Source organism: Canis lupus, chromosome 34 (genome assembly GCF_011100685.1).
Source record: "Canis lupus familiaris isolate Mischka breed German Shepherd chromosome 34, alternate assembly UU_Cfam_GSD_1.0, whole genome shotgun sequence".
Taxonomy (NCBI): domain Eukaryota; kingdom Metazoa; phylum Chordata; class Mammalia; order Carnivora; family Canidae; genus Canis; species Canis lupus.
This window is the reverse complement of record NC_049255.1, coordinates 8,953,357-8,973,983: the sequence shown is the minus strand read 5'-3', so window position 1 is coordinate 8,973,983 and position 20,627 is coordinate 8,953,357. Positions and strand designations below refer to the sequence as shown.

General features: G+C 39.8%; 1 long non-coding RNA gene across 4 annotated transcripts in view; it reads left to right on the top strand.

The window, feature by feature from the left end:
• Positions 1-20,204, top strand: part of LOC111093865 — a 32,759-nt gene extending 12,555 nt beyond the window's left edge. For 2 of the 4 annotated variants that reach the window (XR_005383690.1, XR_005383691.1), the window contains 4 exons: positions 7,294-8,451; positions 8,650-8,760; positions 10,068-10,217; positions 16,754-20,204. This is a non-coding gene — a long non-coding RNA (uncharacterized LOC111093865). The remainder of the gene's footprint in view (positions 1-7,293; positions 8,452-8,649; positions 8,761-10,067; positions 10,218-16,753) is intronic. The other 2 variants (XR_005383693.1, XR_005383692.1) reach the window with 2 other exon arrangements.
• The last annotated feature ends 423 nt before the right edge of the window (positions 20,205-20,627 follow it).

Sequence of the window (20,627 nt, the reverse complement as noted above, 5' to 3'; positions counted from 1 at the left end):
CTTTTCTTTTTTGGCTCCTTGATTTTTATTTGAGACTTCCTCTCTCTAAGATTATTAAAGAATCTGGCCATTTTTCTAGTGCTTTAATAGTTTATACTTTATAATTAAATCTCTGAACCACTGGAATGCATTCTGGGGTATGGTGTACAGAACAGATCCAACATTAATATTTTCCTAAGTCAACTTAGTTGTCCCAGCGCCACTTATGGAAAAGTCCATCTTTATCAATCTTTAGCCCTCATATTTTAATTGCCACAAAAATAATATTCCACAGTCCCAGTGCATTTCAGTTTATTTTCTTTGGTCTATCTTGTTATGTGCCAGCACCGCACTATTTTCATAATGGAGATTTTATCATGTGTTTTAAGATCTGGTAGTGTTAACCACCTACCACTGCTTTTTCTCTCTTGCTATTTCTGAATCTTATCTTTCCACATGAGCTTTGAAATCATCTGGTCTTATTAATCCCAAAGTATCTGTTGGCATATTTGTATTGGCTTTATGTGAAATTTGTAAATTAAATTGTAAGCATTTGATATACTTTTAGTTTTGACTATTCTTGTTCAAGAACTCGGTACGTCTTTTCCTACGTTCAGTTCTATTCCTGTTCGTTGATAATATTGCGAAGTTTGCTCCAGGTAGATACTGCCTCTTTCCTCTTGACTTTTCTCCACTTTTTGGGGGGTTTGTTATTTTTAATGAGGACTTTTCCATCATAGATGTTATTGGTGGATGTTACTTAATTTTATACATTGTATAATTTCTGAATTGTGCTATTGTTTCCAGCAGTATTTCAGTATTTCAGTGATTCTGTATTTCTGTTAGTTTTTTCACATAATGCGTCATTGTATAGTGAAAGAATTATCTCATCTTTTCCGATTATTCCATCTCTACTTGTTTTTTTTTTTATTCAATCACATTGGCTAGTGCCTCCCACACATTTTTTTTTAAAGATTTTATTTATTTATTCATGAGAGACACAGGGAGAAGCAGAGACATAGGCAGAAGGAGAGGCAGTTTCCCTGTGGGAGCCTGATGCAGGCAGGACTCGATCCCAGGACCCCAGGATCATCCCCTGAGACAAAGGCAGATGCTCAATCACTGAGCCTCCCAGGTGCCCCCCTCCCACATATTTTTAAATGATGTTGGTAATCACGAACATAATGATAGTTAAATGAATAATTTCACACAAAAAGGTATTATCAGAAATCTCACTTCTACATACTAGTGTAAAATCCTAAGTGAAAAATGAGCAAATATAATCAAAGAGCAATTTATAAACATAACTATTTAATATAATTAGGTGAACCTGATTCCAGATATAGTGGTGGTTGAATTTTAGGAAATCTATTAATTCAATCCATAATATTAAAAGATCTAAGGAAAAAAATATGCTCATCTCCATAGATGCTGACAGGCATTTGGAAACATTCAACAAGCGTTCATAATTTTAGAAAAATTAATAAATCAAGAACAGATGTCCATTTCCTAATTGATAAAATGTTTCTACCTTTGTTCAAAAGTGAAACACATGAAGAATTGCAAGTTCTGCTCTTTCCTCTGTGCCCTAGTTTCTGCGCAATTTTAGTGAACATTCCATGATCGTGTATAAAGAAGGATATTTTCTCCACGTATAGGATGCAGTATTTGTTCTAGAAAAGGAAGATCTCCTTTGTTAATTATGGTCTTCGATTTTTGTATACTCCTACTTTAAATTTGGTCTTTTGTGGACAAAAAGAATACGCTGAAATGTCCACAGTTTCTTCTATTTTTTCTTGCAGCTGTACTTTCTGCCCCATTAATACAGAGACTGTGCTGCTTCCTGTGTGCATGTTCATGGCTGCTGCATTTCGCTTGTCAACAGTTCATCTTTGTATTATGGTTTCTCTGTATTTTTTTTTTTTGTCTTGTTCAAAGATCTCACCTACTGCTCTTTTTGTCTGATACTACAATCCTGTCCCCTGCTTTTGCACCCTTTTCCTGGCATGACTTTGCCAGCCCTTTGGTTTTCATTTTTTATTATTCTAAAGTCACATTGTTTTAAGTATTTTCCACTAAACAGCATAAATGTGGGCTTTACTTTGTAAATTAACTGAATTTAAAACTGTTTATTGGCATTTATTGAAATAAGAAATATGTTTCATTTTAGTTTTGCCATATGATCTTGTGTATTTTCTATGTTTAGAGAATTTTTTAAAAGATTTTATTTATGTATTCATGAGAGACACAGAGAGAGAGGCAGAGACACAGGCAGAGGGAGAAGCAGTTTCCCTGTGGGGAGCCCGATGCGGGATTTGATCTCAGGACCCTGGGATCATGACCTGAGTTGAAGGCAAACGTTCAACCACTGAGCCACCAAAGTGCTCCTGTTTGTAGATTTTTTTTAAAGTCTTTAATTTGTGTACAATTTCCTTTGTGCTTTTTTATGAATAGATTTTCTAATATTTATGAAGGCTGTTAATTTTGTTTGTTTTAGTGGTTATCTTTGTAATTATAACTTCATACAGTACCTTCATCCTTCAATTACTTAGGCGGCATCCATCAGTCCCTTCCTGTAAGCAGTGATAAAGATAGCATCTTTCTATCATCTTCCCTATCTTCTATTAGCATCAGTATTAGTCAATGTTACCTTTCTTGGTGTTATAATTATTCCATTAAATATCTTTGCTTTTCTTAATGTTTCACTTAAAAAGACATTAGTACAAAATTATTTTATCCTTTCTCTTCTGTGATCTATGCTAGTTGTTGGTCCTACTTAGCGAAACATCACACTTTCATTTTGGTGGTCACCTTCATCCATTTGTGGTTCTATTCCATACATTTCAGGTATATAGCTAATCTCGTGGGTTTAGTTTCCATGTCCACTGCTGGATTGGCTGAAGTTATTCATCTGCTAAGTTTCCTTCTATGGAGCTTATGAGGGAAGGTCTCTTAGTTTTCATGTGCTATAGACAGTAATTTTGACATGATAGATCTCCTTCTTTAGGTGAAATTTTCCTGGACCAAACATGTAGCCTTGAAAAACAGATTCAAATTGTCTTTGTTTCAGGAAAAAAAATTCTTAAGACAGACATAGATGCAGGAAGCTGTCTCTCTCTGTAGCAAAGGATGAAAAAGCCTTTGGCATTTGTGGCATCTGGAAACTCTCTTTTTTAAAGAAAAATTCTGTTTCATTGTATTTTATACTTTTGGAGATTGCAATGGTGGATACACTGTATTTCCATATAAATTTTAAAGCAACTGTTTATTTCAACAAATCACTGCAGAGATTTGGGTTAGGATTACTTTGAATCCATAAGTCCATTAGGTGAAAATGAATTAGGACTTTCCACTTACGAACGCTAGTTTTTAAAATTTAGTCCTTCTTTGATTTCTTTCTTCAAAGTCTCTAATTTTTATTGTAAAATTTCAAACAAATTTTCAGTAGATCTATCCCTAAGTATTTAAATATCTTTTTGTTCTTATCACAAATTGTGTTTCTTTTAAAATTTTCAATATTTAATTTTCATTTCTACCATATAAAAATACCATTGATTTTTGCATATTGACTTTCTGTATAACAACATTGCTGAACTAAGACATTATACTCAGAGTGTTTTTTAAGTTCTTTGGGATTTTTCACATGGGCAATAATAGAGTCCATGAATAACGATTATTTCAGTTATTTCCTTCAAACTCCTGTAATATCACTCTTTTCTTTTCTTGTCATATTGTACTTGACAGTTCTTCTGCTGTGATATTGTGGTAGGCAGAATAATGTTCACCCCCCACCAAAAAGACCAAAAAAAAAAAAAAAAAAAAAGATATCCACAGCCTAAATTCCAAAATTTGTGAATTAGTTACATTAAGTAGAAAAATGGACTTTGCAAATGTGATTAAGAGTGTAGACCTTGATCTCAGTCCTACATCTCAAGAAACTGATTTCTACCAACAGCTTCCTGCTTAGGAAATGGATCATTTCCTATGGTGTCTGGGAAGGAATGAAGCCCCACTGACACCTTGATTTTAACTTAGTAGATCTGTGTCAGATTTCTGACTCACTGATATGTAAAATAATAAATGCAGGTTGTGTTAAGCCACTAAGTTTTTGGTAATTTGTTGCGATAGCAATAGAGAACTAATATAGATATTGACTAGGAATGGTGATAAGGAACATCCTTGCTTATTCATGTCAGTCTTAGGAGCAAGTCTTTCACCACTAAGTAGGATATTAGCTGTGGTTCTCTGTAGGTGGGACTTCTCAGGTTAAGGAAGTTTTTCTCAGGAATGGCTATTGGAATTCACTAATGCTTTTTCTGCACCTATGAAGATGATGACGTGTTTTTTTCTCCTCATATTGATATATGATATAAATGTGTATGTATGATATGTTGACTAATTGACATGGATCATTTTATGAAGGTTGAACTAGCCTTGCATCACTGAGATAAGCTCTACTTGATCATGATTTATTATCCAGGATTTGATTTGCTTATGTTCTGTTAAATACTTTTTTGACTGTATTCATTAGGCCTACTAATCTATATTTTCCTTTCCTTGAAATATCTTTGTCTAATTTCAATATCAGTATACGACTGGACTAATAAGTAAATTGGGAAATAAGTAAATTGGGAAGTGGTTATATAGAACAGGTATATTATAGTTGACTCTTAACACAAAAGTTTGGGGCATCCACCTCTGAACAGTTGAAAATCCATGTATAATTTTTGACTTCCTAAAAACTTACCTATCAATACCCTATGGTTGACTAAAAAGCCTTTTTGATAATATAAGCAGTGGAGTAACATATATTTTGCATATTGCATGTATTATTACAATAAAGTAAGCTGGAGAAAAGGAAATGTTACTCAGAAAATTGTAAAGAAGAAAAAGTACATTTACAAAACTGTCTTGTATTTATAAAAAAAATCTGTATATAAGTGGACTCACATAGTTCAAATCCATGTTGTTCAAGGGTGAACTATATTTCTTCCACAACCACGTGATACAATTGCCAGTAAAGACACCTGAGCCCAGAGTCTGCTTTTGTTTTCGTGATTGGGGCAATATTTTTAACTAAAAATTTAATTTCCTTAATAGATATTACAGTATTCAGGTATTTATTTCTTCCGGAATGAGCTTTTGCAGTTTATATCATTCAACAAATCTAATTTAACCTATGACATGTTTTTGTATATCTTTAGTAATATCACTTAGTTATTCCCTTTAACATCTGCAGAACTCTAGGATTCTTTTATTTTTGTTATTAGTAAATTGTTTCCTCTCTCTTTTATTTCTGATCAGTCTGGCTAAAGTTTTATCAATTTCACTGATCTTTTAAAATTAACCTGCTTTGATTCCATTGATTTTGCTGGGTTTTTTTTCCCTTCTGTTTTTAATTCCACTGATTTCTGCTGTTATATTTTTTTATTTTCCTTTTTATGATTCATTTACATTTAACTTTTCCTCCTCTCTAATTTCTAAATGTGGAAGTTTTATCAAATGATTTGTAACATTTTTTTTAATTTAACCTTTAGTGCTATAAACGTCCCTCAAAGAACTTCTTTATCTACATCCCACATTTTTTTTTTAAAGTAGGCTCCAAACCTAGCATGGAGCCCAAAGCAGGGCTTGAACTCATGACCCTGAGATCAAGACCGGAGCTCAGATCAAGAGTCACATGCTTAAGAGACTCAGTCACTGGTACCCAAGATCCCACAAGTTTTTATATGATGTATTTTAGTTGTACCTTTTTTAAAAATATATTTCAAATTTTCATGTGATTGCTTCCTTGTATCATAGGTTATTTAGAAGTGTGATGTTTATTTTCCAAATTTGGATGGGGAGGATTGTCCAGATGCCTGATCTTGATTTAGATTGATTCCTTGTAGTCAAAGAACACATGCTGCACAATTTCAACTATTTTAAATTTTTTGAGGTCAGGTTAATTTATTTTTAGATGGCAACTAGTTTTCTTAATGCTATTTGGTGAACATTCTGTTTTTTCCACTAATTTAAAATGTGAACATTACCATATACCTTAATTTTCTGCATCTTTGCCAAATTAAAAATTTTGCAGTGTTTAATGTTGCTCTGAAAAAAAAAAGTAATTTGTATCTTAGCTTTTGCATGTGAATTATAGTCCAAAGAAAATCTTTATGGCACAAAACTATGAGAAATTCTGTGGATGGTTATTTTTCCAGTATTCTTTTAAATAAAGCTTAAAAATTTTTCAGGAATTTAGTCACATCCTTGTAAATAATTATTTTATCTTTGCCAAGTTCACTTTTCTAGCACACTTTTAGATATTCTGGGCTCTTTCCTGCAATATGAATTCAAAAGCTTTTATGTAATTAAAGGAGGGTATTGTTTTCAATCTGGGCTTGACTTGCAGAATTATGAATGTCAAGATCATGAAGATACCGTTGATTTAAGATGGCACATGTTACTATAATTTGCGCTATCCTCAGAAAGAATGTTCAAGTAATACTTTCAGCTCCAAGGACAAAGGTGAAGATTTTTTTTTTTCAAAAATTTCTGATAATTTATTTTTTAAAGCACCTGACAAGGGTAGTCAGTGATGCACAAAAAAGCACAAGAATACTTCTCGCCCTAGGGGACCAGCGAGACAAGAGGCAGGCATGCAAATCAGAAGGTGACACGAAGAGCATTGAGCCCTGAGATCCTGTACCTGCATCCGTATCTGTCCCATCTATATCTATATCCACTTCTGTCTAGATCTGTATACAAAGAGTACAAAGCCACCTTCTGAAATAAATTCTCACTGTGAAAGACTGAGAAAAGAGAATGAGAAAAAGCTTTCCCGAGAAAATGCTTTCAAATTCGTCGTAGCTCAGGGGGCCTTTAGAGAGTCTACCTGAAGAGGGAGATCCCAGCTCCTGACAGAATGAAGAAATGAGACTGTGGGCTAAAAGTCACATTACCGTCAATTGAAATGCTCCTTCTAGAACATAGGTGTAAAAAGGAAGAAGCTTTTCACAGACAGGAGTGTACTTCTCCTAACTTTTTTTTTTTTTCCTCACTAGAAGTGCATTTAAGGACGTGAATAAATTGGGAGGGAGCAGAAACAGAGCCTACGTTCCTGGAAGACAATTCTTAGTAAAAGATCTCCAAGTAATGACATGGTCCTTCCAGTTGTTCTCTGGAAAATTGCATTTATTTTTTTGAAGACTCTTCCCCAAAGCTTCTTCTATCATTCTCATACAGTTTTGAATATGTAACTACATGAACATAGACGCATATACTGATTGTCTCTCTCTCTCTCTCATTTTTTTTTTTTTTTTTTTTTTTAAGATCAGGAAAGCATCTTTGCCCCTAGATGACATTTCATATTGACAGCGCCTTCCGGAATATCTGCTCATTGATGATCGGGATCCCGCATTTATGGAAGAAATATTTTCTTTTCGTACCTCAAGGCATGACTATCTCGCATCTTTGCAAACTGCCCAGGGCAGAGTACTCTGGCGCTATCTGTTAATACCAGAAGGTTCTGCATTACATATTTTATGTTAAGATGCAAAACAGTGTCACCTAGGGGCCTCAGATCTTTGAGGAAAAATTATATTTCTGTAATGAGTGTGTGCTTTTCCTTCATCAAGTCACTTTTCCAAGCATGAAGAGATGTTAATTTTTGACCGTTCCTCCGTAGTCATATTAGGAGGAATTTCCCATAAAGGATTTATTGGCTGTAGTTAAAGTGAAATAATGCATGAATTAAATGGCGAGAAAACGGAAAGCCCAAGCTGTGAGTTTCTTGAGTTTATGGTTAATATTTAAATATATTCTAGGAAGCACGGGTCCATTTTATCTTTCATTTTGACGTAAACTGGAAATGTTGGTGACTAGCCTCCCGCCTGGGTTTGTGCTTCCTCCGGAGAGGTGACAGAGGAGGAAAGAGCACTGCCGTCTTTATACAAAGCAGGCATCTACCAGCCACCAAATAGTCCCAATTTCGCTATTTTATTCTAAATATAGTATCAGCTTTGCAAATGTATATATACCTATTATTGGGTAGGGGGGACTCTCGGGAAGCCGCAAATGACAGTTAGTTCCGACTGTCAATCTACACGTTTAATGAGAAACTCTGCCCGGTTTAATGAATCCTGGCGCTTCACTCTGGCATCATTTACACGGAACTTGCATCGACGGCTCCACCGTGTCAGACCCGGCCTCGGCGTGGCAGCTCCACGGACTTCTCACGGGAGGAGTTTTACTAACTCCCGGGACGCTGCTCCAGGCCTGGGCGCCCCGCGCGGGCACCAGCACCCGAGCAAAGCCGAGACCCAACCACGGCGGCCGGACAGCAGGGCGCCTGGGCCGCGGAGGCAAGGCCGCCGCCTCCTGCCACCTGCCACCTGCCTCCTGCCTCCTGCCACCTGCCTCCTGCCTCCTGCCACCTGCCTCCTGCCACCTGCCGCCGCCTCCCGCCTCCCGCCGCCCCGTGACCCACCGGTGAGTGCCCGCTTCCAGCGCGTCGCCCTCGGCCGCTCTCCCGGCTTTGCTCCTCCGACCAAGGGCCGGGCTGCTGGGCTGCTCGGGGACAGGCACCGGGGTTGCCCTTCCCGGGAAAGTGCAGGCCCGGCCGGCTGCGTCCTGGCGGCGCCTCCCCCATTGTGACCCGCCGCTCCCCATTGTGACTGTCCCTTCCAGCGCTCCGCAGACTCCGATGACAAGGATGGGCCAGCTGTCACTCATCTCCATCACCACTTCGAGAAAAAAGAAGGGTCGTACCCAGGGATGTAGCCCACCTTCAACGTGAAGGTGAGACCGCATTCCTTCCTACCGCCTATGCCCCCCATCCTGCCCCTACTGCCTATGCCCCCCCATCCTGGTCCTACCGCCTATGTCCCCCATCCTGCCCCTACTACCTATGCCCCCCCATCCTGGTCCTACCACCTATGCCCCCTCAATCCTGCCTCTACCGCCTATGTCCCCCTCCATCCTGCTCCTACCGCCTATGCCCCCCATCCTGCCCCTACCGCCTATGCCCCCCATCCTGCCCCTACCGCCTATGCCCACCCCATCCTGCCCCTACCGCCTATGCCCCTTCCATCCTGCTCCTACCGCCTATGCTCCCCACCCTGCCCCTACCGCCTATGCCCCCCATCCTGCCCCTACTACCTATGCCCCCCCATCCTGGTCCTACCACCTATGCCCCCTCAATCCTGCCTCTACCGCCTATGTCCCCCTCCATCCTGCTCCTACTGCCTATGCCCCCCATCCTGCCCCTACCGCCTATGCCCACCCCATCCTGCCCCTACCGCCTATGCCCCTTCCATCCTGCTCCTACCGCCTATGCCCCCCACCCTGCCCCTACCGCCTATGCCCCCCATCCTGCCCCTACTGCCTATGCCCCCTCCATCCTGCCCCTACCGCCTATGCCCCCTCCATCCTGCTCCTACCGCCTATGCCCCCCACCCTGCCCCTACCGCCTATGCCCCCCATCCTGCCCCTACTGCCTATGCCCCCTCCATCCTGCCCCTACCGCCTATGCCCCCTCCATCCTGCTCCTACCGCCTATGCCCCCATCCTGCCCCTACCGCCTATGCCCCCCATCCTGCCCCTACTGCCTATGCCCCCTCCATCCTGCTCCTACCGCCTATGCCCCCCATCCTGCCCCCTCTGCCAGTTGTTTCTGGTTCGGTTTTGTTCTTCTTTAGCAAGAGATAGATTGGTGCTATCTCTCCCACGGGTAAACCAGGTGAGGGAACGCAGGTTGGTGTCACACAGGAAAAACAGCAAGTGGAGGGAAGAGTTCAGATAACTTGAGCTTCGAGTGCTGGTGCCTAATTACTCGCTTCAGTCACAGGCAAACAATGGAGCAGTCAGGAGGTGGCAATAAATTCTTGAAAGGTCCATGTCCTCTCCACATGCGAAACTTCCTGCAGGACGCAAGTGTCCCTGCCCGCTTGGCCTGGCCGCCAGGCCTGTGACAATGCTGCCACCTGCTGCTGCCTGGCTCCTCGGGTGCGAGTGGCTCAGGAGCACCGTCCTCGGAGCCGGTGCTGGGAGAGCAGGCCTTTTGTTCGGGCTGCTTCCTGGGTTTCCTTTTCCCTGCCCTTCTCCAGGCCCAACTCAGAGCTCTCTGTGCCGGTGGCCTGGGCTCCCCTTGGAGACAAGCCCTACTCGGTGCAGGTGCACCAGCTCGGGTGAGAAGCAGACACACAGTAGGGGCCAACGTGACACACACTCCTTAGACATCTGCATCACTCCCAAAGGTAGGTTGGGGTCTGACAGGCTTGTGGGCTATGTGTGCTTCTGCTCCCCGGCTGCATGGCCTACAGCCTGTGCTCTGCCCCAGAGTGATCCCACAATGTGCTGGAAACAAAACACCAGGCCTCTGGCATGCCCTCTGCATGGTGGCAGCACTCCAGGGAAGGTCACGATGAGGAAATGTGGCCATAGGGACTGGGGCACTGCGTACGTGTGTTTTCCGCCAGAAGGAGCCCCACAGATGAGCACAGAAGCCCGGTGGCTTAGTGCTCCTGAGCCTCCGCAGCAGTGGGCCCCCTGCAGTGTCCTCCTCACCTCCTGGGGCACAGGCACCCCTTTCCCCAAAGTCCACAGGGTCACTCCCAGTGCCCAGTGTCTGTCTCATTGTCACCTTGTTCTTCAACATACACAATTGCTACCTGCAAAATCAGATTCCTCTGATGGATGATGCTCTTTGGTTATTTTGTGCCTTTTTTTTTTTTTTTTTGAATCCTGCTAGAAAGAGATTCTCAAATATTTTCTTTTTGTTGTTCCTCGGTAAAGAAAAAAATAAGGGGTTACCCTTTGCACTTGATGAGTAAAAGATGAATACTTGAATAGTCTTCCAAATTCACGATTTTGGAAATGGCCTCATGCTCCCTAAGAGGTGAATTTAGGAACTAATGTCAGGGTTATAGGCCTGTCAGTGAGGAAAACACCAAGGGATGGATAGTGTGGGTGGACAGGCTGAAGCAGGAACCAGTGACCAGCAAGGAGAAGAGAACATTCTGGAAACATTAGCATGGGCAGAGGGAAGGAAGGCTCCCCACTTGACTTCTGAAGGAAGAATAAGGAAATCCCAGTGCAGGAAATGGAAAAGCAGAGCAGATATTTGTAATCACTTTTGTAATATTAAATAGGGGGAAAAAAGAAATAGAAAAACCCAAGTAAAGCAATTGCTAAGAAACCTTATAATCCAGGGAGAGTGAGTGTGTCTCACGGGCTCCAAGCCTGCCCCGCAGCCAGCTCAGCCTCACGTCCAGCGAAGAAAAGACTCCTAGGAAACCGGCTTCCAAAAGACATTTCAAAGTATGAAATTTTAGTTTGGCTTCTAGTGAAAATGAGCTCTCTGGAAGGAGTTACGTAAAGAAATAAGTGTCTATCGTACAAAAAGGACACTTGATACTGATTGGGAGCATCTCACATTCATTGCATTTCTTCTAAATCAAACATTTAATTATTACCTGAAAAAAAAAACTGATAAAAGTTTGCTGATCGTGTTTGTTAGCCATGAGAACAAAATACACTTTCCTAAGTCTTCTTTATCATGCTCTGATATTTTGCATTTTATTAGGTGTGTCAAAATACGATTAATCTCTGAAAATTAGGCCCATCTCCAGTCTCTGAGTTGTAACATGAGCTCCATATTCTCCTGCTCTAAAAAATGTGAGACCCCCAACACATGCTTTTGTACGCTAATAATCATGCATTTTAACTACAAAACACATGAAATCTAATGTAACGATAACCGCAGTTGAGGCATTTAGCTGGAAATCGATAGCTCTGTGTTGCTGCAGGAACAGTCCAGAAACACCTTCCATTTGCTGTTAGGAGCTGGTCACTGCCTGAGTCACCATTAGAATCAGTGAGTACTCATGGGGGGGAGAGTGTGCACCCAACTCAACTCCTAGGAAAGGTTCTGGGAAGATGGTGAAGGCACAGCTGTTTGGAGGAAAATCATAATAAATTGCTGCAAAGCATCATAAACTTTTCATTTAATATAAACACTTATGCTCATGTGGCATTGCACTTCCATAGATAAATAGGGTTTTTCTTTGTTCCCTGATGCCAGCAGATCTCAAGCCCTGATTGATATTGACTTTATTCCCAGGGGTCAGACTGTCAAATAGTTCTCCTCCAGAGTAAAGTATGGAGCCAAGTGTATGGAAAAGGAAGATGCTACTGACATTCCTTCCCAGGCCAGGACACCTCACACCCCTCCTGGCCTGTCCGCTGTGAGCTCATCTATCAGATTTAATGTGTGAAGATTTTAAGTCCTCAGATAATTTACATTCCAATATGTGCCAGCATTTACATAAACACTGTTTTTGTTTTTGTTTTTAAGTCAGCTTTTGCAACGTCAATATACGGTGTTCACTCATTTTAACATGAATTCATTCGGCAATGTGTTATTTTCTGGATCATGATCCCAAACAAAGTGTGTCCCCATTTTAGCTAACCAAATGCTGTTTTTCTTAATTTATCTCCTTTTGGTTTCTCCCCGAATCTCCACACTTTTGTTTTCCAGATATGTTTCCTCTGACTTCCTATTTAGAATTCCCCCAAAGTGCTCCACAAGAAAGACAAAATCCAATTCACTTTTATCTGGAGTTCTTTGTATTCTTCCTCATAAATCAGTCCTCTCACCTGCTTTATCATTTTTGCTTCTCTTCTTTGCTTTTGAGTTTGTCAACATCACTTTGATGATGTGGCACGCGGCCTCCGCGTGGGTCTATCTGGGTGATAGACTCTGGGGACCCTGCAACCTCACGACACAGGACCCCCATGTGGGGATTCACAGCCACACACACACACACACACACACACACACCCCTGCGTGCACCCATGCACCCATCCCAGCAGATCAGTTTAAAGGCAGGTCTTGTTTTAACTCTCCGTAGGGAGAGAGGCCTCGACACTGTAGCTTCCTGCCAGAGGGCTTTTACACACAAACCTGCTTGGCTTGGAAATCAAAGAGAGAGGAGACGAGGTCAGGTGTTCTCATGCTGAGGGAGGAGGCTCACCAAGAGACAAGACTGGACTAATGAGGTCTGAAACCGGCTTTATCTAGTTAATAGCAGGCTTTGACATCACAGGACAAGATGCTGTTTCCTTGTGTTTATGTCCTTAAGCATTGACACGGTGAAAGCGAACATGGAAGATTTTAATCTGTGCACTAATGCATCCAAGAAAACTGCAGAGTGAAAGTAAGACATTTTACACCTGTTCCCTGCACTCCAATTGCAGGAGGAGGTTAGTCAGTGAGACTGAAACTCTTAATGGATGCTTTTCCCTGTTTTGTCATCTACATTTGCTTCGGATTTCTCTTTCATCCCTGAAGTCACAACTTGTCCTTCAAAGTTTATCCCTTTTTTCTTTTCTTTCTTTCTTTCTTTCTTTCTTTCTTTCTTTCTTGCTTTCTTGCTTTCTTGCTTTCTTGCTTTCTTGCTTTCTTCTTTCTTTCCTTCTTTCTTTCTTTCTTTCCTTTGCTTTGTTTTGTTTTGTTTACCCCTCCTTTCTAAGGAAAGCCTGAAGATTTAGCCACGCCCCTCTGCAACACCTAACCTGGCTTCTCCTGCCTGTGGGCACCAGGCCAGTGCCAGTCAGGGATGTCCAGCTGGGTTTGGCTGTTCCTCTGTTATGTATATAGCACTTGGGGAAAAATGCATTTTGAACATGAATTAAATGGATCACAACACATAGGCCAGAATTCTTGTTAATATCAAGCCTGCAAAGCAAATCTTCCCTTCATTGCCACTTTCAAACTGACAAAGAATTACAGTGCCCTGGAGTAAAAGCAAACCTAATTGTATTCGGCCAATATTTATTTTGTGCCCACTATGTGTGAGTATAAAAATTGGCAAGTCTTGGCCCCTGAACTAAATAACCTCACTGTCTGGTAAGGGGAGGAGCGAACAATCAGTTCACAGGTAACAGTAGTAAAAGCCATAATGTATAAGACAAAGTAAAAAAAAAAAAAAAAAAAAAAAAAAGATTAAAACTAATTTTCCAAGAACACTTTTAAAAACATTTTTAATATTCAGTTACATACATATACTATATTATACTATACATACATTTATTTATTCTCCCAGCATTTATTGAACTTCTCCTTGATGGGAGATAAAGTTCTAGGGTTAGGGACATATGAGCAACACATACATCCGTGTACACCCATGCACGGTTCCTGCCCTTTCTGCAAACTGGCCAAGAGATTTGACAATAACAATTGCCTCATTTAATTCCTGCCCCAGCCAGGTATTGTAATCCCCTATTTACATAAGAAAGCACTGAGGGTAACCCGGGGGAGGTGGCCAGGCCATAGCCACTCCTAGCAGTTAGTGGGTAAGATTTGGGAGCAAGATGCCCAAGTTTCCATTCTGGGCTCCACAACTTGATTGCTGGGTGACATCGGGCAAGTTGTGCAACCTCTCTGTTTCAGTTTCCTCATGCTGCAGAGGTTGGTGGTGAGAATTCAATAAATTAATCCTTGTCTTGGTCAACCTAGTTTAGTAGCTCCGTCTTGCTGCTATTGTCCCTTCCTTCTTTTTCTTTTGAATTGGCAAAGAGCATAATTATTCACCTCTGACAGCCCCAGAGTTTACTGACAAATATGCTCTTTATTTCACTAGTTTTCACTTAATCGATTCATATGCCTTCTGGAGTGGGAGGAACCACAAAATTTTAAGATCGAAGTGATCCAAGTAGATCATTTGCTGTATTTTTCATTTTTGGGAGCTGTTTTTATCATGCAGGGATTCAGTGAGGCAGTGAAAATCTTCAAATCTAGTCCAGATTTTGATGGTAGTAAAAAGCAATTGATTTCCAAAATACTCATGTTGCTTTAAAAAAATGGCTAAAATGACCCCAATTATTTTTAGAATAGATTTTCAAGAAGAAAATCTAATTTACCTGATCATGAATGAAGGCAAACAGGCCAATAAAAGCATCTGTTTTGAAAAAAATCTCAGAGTAATTTGCCGTGGGGGCAGCGTGGGACATGTGTCCTGCAGAGTTAGTCACTCAGAGCTCTGGGGGCTGCATGGCCCATGTTGGGGAACCAGCACCAGGCTCGGAGGGTGCAGGGGACGAACTTGTGTCTCCAACAGACCTTGGTTCTGCAAGGCATTCCTTGCAGCACCCATGATTTTGTCAACGATGCCCCACAAATTTTACAAACAGGAAACCAGAGAACACTTTTCTATCTTTCGTAAATACTATGCAGTTGGATGTGACTTCATGAAACAGACAAATGTTCAAAATCATACCATTGGAAACATTATCATTCTGCATCTGTGTATCTAAAAATCTTTGGCTCAGGCAATCACTTCCTGCAAAATATATATTGGTATCAATTATATATAAAGGTAATCTGATACTTATCAATGAGAAACAATCTTGAACAATTATTTGAAGAATTCAAGGATCTCACTATTCTCTCTGTACGTTTTACTTATATGAGGTGATCTTAGTATCTCACATCAAAGCTGGAAAATTAATTAGGATAGTTCAAGCAGGGGATAGAATCGCCTGTTAATGAAAATGCTTAAACTCAACAGTGGTAATTTATTTAAAGACATACAGAAATTATCTATAATAGTAATAGGAAAATTATTTGATTTTATCATTTAGGAATATTTTAGAGATGTGACTGCTAATAAAAAGGAATAATTTAGTTGTTAAAACACAAGTCAAGAAAATAAAGTCTGCAAAGTCAAGAGCAGCCCAATTAACATCAGTGTTTTCAATATAATGTATAATAAAAGGAATTAAGTATATTAAATAACACATGTTATACATATGATGGCATAATTTGACAATTTATAGCTCAATGTTATTTCCTCAAAAACCTGTGTATATGTATATGTAAAAATATACAGGATCTTATTTTCATAAATAATTTAAATACTGTTTATAAAATATGTACTGAATTATCTATTATCTAAATGGATGCTGAGAAGAGGAAACCTTTTTTCTGTACCAGCAAATATCAAATTATAGCAGAGTTAATAACTCCTATTAATTTTATATAATTGGAACATTTTATCTCTGTAAAGTTAGTGAGCATTTCTTACTAAGACTTATTTACCAGATGAAGATACTATTGCACAAAACAAAAATTTTCAAATTTATGTCAATTCTTTTTGGTGTTGAATTTTAAAATTGTGCTAAGAAATGTAAATAAAACCAAAAGAATTGCTATTCATGTTGTTCCATCAGGTATTGACTTGATTTTTAAACTTGGAAGAGCAATTGCAATCCTTTGAAATAAAGACATGGCCAACAATAACAGTAGAAACTATGAAATTGAGATGAGCTTGTAAAGATCCTTCTATTACGCCAAAATATTATGGACTCCTTTCAATATTTTTTCCTAAAAGCCCAACAATTACCATTATACTAAGACCTAGTCTGGTTATTGTCTGAGTTTGCATTTCAAGGGTATTTGAGTAACCTCCTAATTAAAAAGCACAAATCAGACCCCTTCACCAAGTGCAAGTGGAGCCCGGGCTCAGCTACTTTGAGTGTCTTTCAGATGGGTTTTGGAATCCTGGAGTGCATAGATTGCATTTTAAATGATGTCATTACACTGGCCCAAGGTGGCCTTGTGGTGGTCATACAGGGGGTGGCAGGCCCAACCACACTCCTGGGGCCTTGGCGTGAGCTTGGACCGCAGCCCGCATGAGGGAATGCAAGGGCAATCTGACACCATTGTCGCTGCTCTCTTAGTACAAAAACTGGCACATATGGTAAATGATCCAAACCAGCATTTTTTTCCCAGTCCTCTACACAGGAAGGAGATTTGGAGCAAAACCGGTAAGCAGAAGATGGAGATGAAGAAAGTGTGTTTGTAACTCAGAAGGAAGAGCCCCCACCCTTGGAGAAAGTGATGTGCCTGGGAAGAGACAGGTCATAATGAGGAGAGAAAAGGCGCCTGGCATTTGCATGGCCCCGACATGGAGCCCTGACTTGGAGAGGGTGTAATTAGAGCTCTCTCTGTGCAGGAACAAAGGCCTGTCACGATGAAGAAGAGCCCCAAGCTAAGCAGAACCCCGGCCACCTACATCTTTCATTTCCATCCCCCTGCCTTGAAAGAGGGAAATATAAGAAAACAGGTATGGGGGTGAGGTTTGAGGATTTTCCTAATATTAAGGAGAGGAGGTTCCCTCTGGGCTGATATTATTGCAGGGATTAATTACAGAGGTTTGAGGTCAGGGAACTAGTCACCAGTCCCTGGGACAAATAGCATCACTATTGAAATGACAAGGCTAACACACGACACAGACTCTGTTTCCCTTCATCTTGCTCATTCCTTCGGGATCCTGAGGATCAGACTGAAGAGTATGGGCTGGGGAGGTGCCCTGGGTTTGGGCATCTCGACCCCAAGGCACAGAGGGGACAGGCCACGCCAGCGACGGAGGGCGGCTGGGGCCACTCTGCAGAGCTTCTCGTCACTTCCTCAGTTTGCAGAGCCGGACAACCCTGCTGTAGGTCAGAATGTGTGAGTTTCCAAAATGAAGTTCTGTTTACATGCTCCATTAATTTTAAATAGTGGCCAAGTGTGCTTCGTGAAGGATTCCGCTATCTGGCCTGCACGTCCGGACGCTCGCTATCTCCCCAAATGCGTGTGGGTTCTTAGGTCCCTCGGGGTAGACATCCCCTCTGCACAGAGGAGGCAGTGACTGCTATTAAGTTTGAATATTTAGATTTCTCACTTCAGTAAATTTCATCAGGGAAAGCTTATTTTCAGGGGATTAGAAAATGTTGTTAGGCATTGTCGGAGGACAGCCATAGGAAACCAACAGTTTGGATGATGGTTTTTCATTGCCTTTGGTGGTATGAAGGGTTTAGCCAGCCAGACTGTATGTTCACACTATGATCTGGGGCCCCTGCTCACCTCCATGGCAGTGGACAACTGGCCAAGCCCCAAACAGAGATTTGTCTCCCAAGCACACAGCACTGCCTTAAATGAGGAATAATAAAGGGCATGGAGGGCTTGGGGAAAACATATATGTTATTTATGGGGCCAGGACATATCAATGTGCAGTCTTCATTGTGTTGACTTTTACATTTCCATGAAGACTATGGCAGACATAAGGAGCATCTTAATCATTTCCATTTCACTATGGTTTTAATGACATAGATTATTTTGGAAGAGTTAAAACATAAAAGCATAAGGTGGATGCTATTTGTATTAGTGACAGAATTTAATGCCTAAATTATTTATAGTATTAACAGAATTTTTGTATATTGACCAACATACTACACCTTTCTGTCTACTGTGCATGTATAAATTTCTTTGGCAATACCCCTAGGTGGCAGGGTAATATTATGATACTTTAGTTCTGAAGATGCTCAACATTCTAACCTTAAAAAGGGAGAGACAGAAAATTAGTAATAATTTCTTGAATCCTTAATCTTGAATTTGAACATCTCCGAAAATAGGAAGTATAAAAAATCAGTTGGTAGCTGGCCCTAAGCAGGTTTTATCATCAATATGGAACCACATGTGTTTGAGTATTCGAAAACTTGTCTGAATAAAAATAGGTTTTTCTTTTATCTTAGTAAAGAGGAGGGAGAAGAGAGACCTTGGAGCCTGTTGCCCCAACATCTCGGTAATCAGAAGCTCATGTTTTGGATTATAATTTCTTTCCAAAATATTCCATATCATTTACTAAAACTGATTAAACAAAACCCAACAAAACAAAAACAAAGCAATAACCAGGACTTAGGGTATGGATGATAGTTAACCTATATTTTATTTTGCCAAAATAACATTTTAGAACATGTGAAATATATTCCACTGAAGGCGTGGCTTAAGAGTCCTCTGAAACCTTGCTCATATAAATTGGTACAATTATGTAGGGAAGTCATTGGACATCTGGACAAAAAAACTCAAAATATTTAGGAACTTTGACCTCATGCTTCCACTTCATGAATTGATCCTAAGGAAGTTAAATATAATAGCAACAATAACTCTTATGAACTTTGATGCACATTTAAAATGATATAGAATTTGTTAATGAAATAACCAGGTGTTCATGTGGTGGAATAATATATAACCATCAAAATTTGGTTTACAAACAATATTTAATATACTGGGAAATGTTTACCATAGCATTAAGTGAAAAATTTGGATTTGAATTGCAAAAATGTCATTACAATAAGATATTAAAAATAAAAGTCTGGCATAAAAAAATCTCAAAATAGTTACAGAAGTTTCCTCTAGATATTATGGGTAATTCTTCTAGAATTATGGGTAATTTTTTTCATTAAACTGTTCTATAATTTTTAAATTTTCTCCAAAGAATTATATATTTTTGTTATGTAACAACAAAATAATTTTAGTTCCTGTATTTCTGTGACTATGTCCAAACACAAAACATATTTAGATAGATGACTAAGATGTGTAAATATAGTTTTATATATGTGTTTGGTGTGAATAGAATGAGAAAAATGTGCTGGTTATTTCTATATTAATATTCAGATTGAAGTAGATCATTGAACTTATCTGAGCTTGTTATCTAATTTTTAAACATCTAAATAGAATGAAAATCAGTCAAGATAATCATTGAGATTTTAAAATGATAAAATTTACAGATTAATAATACTTTATAAATCTTCAATAGAAGTGCCAATTCATAAAGCTTGAATTCCTGTTCATGAGAATTAAAAATTCATAAATGAGGTGTTTTCACAGTGTTCTCTTTCATAATCTTACAAAGCTATGTACTTCTACTTTAATACATTATGTGCAACTTCATGGCTATTAATGAATAAAAAATAGTCTTAAATGTTCATATATTTGCAAAATGTCACAAAATATATATCCCTGTGTTGACTGAGACCCGTTTTTACGTGGTCTTCTTTCTCTCCTAGCATTTTTAAAAATAATATTTTTTAAAGATTTTATTTTTGAGTAATGTCCACACCCAACATGGACTCGAACTTAGAATCCTGAGATCAAGAGTTGCACACTGCACCGACTGAGCCCGCTAGGTGCCCCCTTTTTTTTTGAAGTATTTAGAAGATACCACAAGGGTCAGAGGTGAAGGAGCCTCAGGGGAAGCCCTCAACATGGGCAAATTAGGTAGTGTGTCCTTCAATAACTAAGGCTCTCAGCTCATAACTCCTGTTTTCCTTACCACCTACATCTGTGAGACTTTGGTTTGCTAGTTTCACTGGTGTCTCTCACTCCCACCTACAACCTTTGCCGTGATCATTAAACTGGGTCTGCATTTCTCTTTCACTCCCATTTTGAGTTGTATTTCTACTTTGTTAGATAATGTCCTTAAAGGTTTATTATGCTTATTTTAATCTTAGATTTATAATTAAAGCCATTCAATTCTCATTATCTCTTATTTTGCCAAAGTTTTCCAAATTTTAATTGGAAAATTTTTTGATTTTCCAATTAAAGCCATTCAGTACTCATTATCTCTTATTTTTCCAAAATTTTGTTTTAGTTGGATGAAGCTTGACCCCTACTAGAATACTCAAAAATTTTTGACTACAAAATTTCTCAAGTTCTAGGAAGTTTAGAACTGAAATCCTTGGGGTACTTGGATGGCTCAGTCAGTTGAGCCTCTGACTCTTGATTTCAGCTCAGGTCATGATCTCAGGGTTGTGTGATCAAGCCCAATATTGGGGGGGGGTCC